This window comes from Meles meles, chromosome 13 (assembly GCF_922984935.1).
Source record: "Meles meles chromosome 13, mMelMel3.1 paternal haplotype, whole genome shotgun sequence".
Taxonomy (NCBI): Eukaryota; Metazoa; Chordata; class Mammalia; order Carnivora; family Mustelidae; genus Meles; species Meles meles.
In genome coordinates, this window is record NC_060078.1 from 17,112,696 (window position 1) to 17,115,064 (window position 2,369).

The window sequence follows — 2,369 nt, forward strand, 5'->3', positions numbered from 1 at the left end:
TTGTCTTAGAACAAATGGGATCATGTTGTCACACCTTCCCTTCTACTCTTGCCCATTTTTTTTTCTTTTCCTTCTAAAGATTTCACTTATTTATTCAACAGAGAAAGAGAGAGAGATTGAGCGCACACAAGCAGAGGGAGTGGCAGAGGACCAGGGAGAAGCAGACTCCCTGCTGAGCAGGGAGCTTGATGCAGGACTTGATTCCAGGACCCTGGGATCATGACCTAAGTCAAAGGCAGATGCTCAACTGACTGAACAACCCAGGCACCCTGCTCCTGCTTTTAAAACTCCAATGGCTTCACTTATAATTAAATCTAAAATTATCACTATTACCATCTGTAAACCTTGGTCCTTGCATATATCCTCAGTTCCATTAGCATTTGATTTACACTGACCTTCATTCAAATTCTTTGTCTTACTGTGCTTACTTCTGATCACAGCGCCACACACATTATTCCTTCCATCGGGAATAAAAGCCTTGCCCCAACACTTTTTACAGTACCTGGCATATAGTAGCAATCCTTCAGAAGTGTTTTGAATGAATAAATAAATAAATGAGTAGTGACTAAAGTGATTAGTGCCTCAGATATATTACATAGGCGTTGGCAGACATTTAATGACTTCTAGAAAAAACATTCAGTATCAGAGATGCTGTGATTTATAGAAAATTCATTTCTCTCACTGAAGCAATGATGATTATGTCCCAAACCAACAGTAATCATAATGGGTCAGTTTAGAGGTAGCAGTACATTTTGCATGTTCTTATTTCCTTGTATTTAAAAAAAAAAAAACACTGAAACTAAACAAAAGCCAAAAATGCATATTCGGTAATATCCAAAATATATTTTCTATACAAGTATCAGTCTTTCCTAAAGTAACTTTGGCCCAAGTGTATACCACGTAAATATCTACTGTAACCATCCAATGAGAAGGAAGAGAAGTGATGGTGATAAAGTTAGACAGACCTATGCTGACATGCTTTTTTTCCCTTCCCATTTATTTTAAGAGCTTCTCTTCAAATAACTTGTTATATCAAACCTGTTCATAACGATTTCTAAATCTCAAACCTGAAAGAATGTTCACAAAATACTTAAGAAATACATTTCAGAAGTACCAGCAAAGATATTTCCTTTTTTCCTAATTTTATATAATGAAATTCTATAATAGAATGCAATTGATCAGTGTAATATGCTAATATATTCAAATGAATGTGTCACCAAACTTGCCATACACACAGCACACAGAGAAGAGAGTCTATTTTGAGATTCTGTGAAGTTAGAATGTAGTTTTCCCTTTGTGCCTACTTTTGAAATTCATTTGCTCCTCTACATCTTTCACTGAAGATAATGAATTATGTACATATGTATGTACGTATGTATACAGACTCCCCACCCCCCTGTTACAGCAATATATCTTTGTAATAGTCCCAAAAAATTCCATTTAAAATTTAAATTTTAAATGGGTGTAGAGGTCTTCTTCCTGACTGGTCTTTGGTGTGTTCCGTTTCAAATCTGCCAATAGAAAGATGTCTTCAGGAAATGCCAAAATTGAGCATCTTGTCCCCAACTTCAAAGCCAAGACTGTTATGCTAGATGGCCCGTTCAAAGACATCAGTCTCTCTGACTACAAAGGAAAACATGCTGTGTTCTTTTTGACTCTTGACTTTATCTTTGTGTGCCCCCATAGAGATCATTGCTTCCAGTAACAGGGCAGAAAGATTTAAGAAAGTCAAGTGTCAAGTGATTGGTACTTCTGTGGGTTCTTGTTTCCGTCACCTGGTGTAGATCAACACACCCAAGAAACAAGGAGGACGGGGACCCGTAAACATTCCCTTATTTCACACCCCAAGTGTACCATCGCTCAGGACTATGGAGTCCTAAAGGCTGATGAAGACCTCTCCTGCATCTTTATCATTGATGATAAAAGGCATCCTTCCACAGATCGCTGTGAAGACCTCCCTGCTGGTCGCTTTGTGGTTGAGAGTCAGACTAGTTGAGTTTCCTGAAAAGCATGGGGAAGTGTGCCCAGCTGGCTAGAAGGCGGGCAGTGATACCATCAAGCCTGCTGTCCCAAAGGCAAAGAATACTTCTCTAAGCAGAAGTGAACCCTGGGCCATTTTAGGGCCAAGCTGCCATAGGCGGCCATGAAAAATCTCTTTGGTACTATTATCCATGTTAAAACACAAGACTTTAGACTCAGTGCAGGTGTGGTATGGGACAGGACAGGCCCTTCCTGTAGGAGCTGAGGAGGCCAGATTTTCTTCCTCTGGAGAGAATGGCCTAAGCTGTGCTCTGGGGCAGGCTGACTGAACTGTACAGTAGTGGGGCATCACTTTTGATCTTTCATTGTTGTTGCTAAACTTGAACTAA

At 39.6% G+C, this 2,369-nt stretch overlaps 1 pseudogene; it reads left to right on the forward strand.

The window, feature by feature from the left end:
- The first annotated feature begins 1,525 nt into the window (after positions 1–1,525).
- Positions 1,526–2,104, forward strand: LOC123955637 (annotated as a pseudogene).
- The last annotated feature ends 265 nt before the right edge of the window (positions 2,105–2,369 follow it).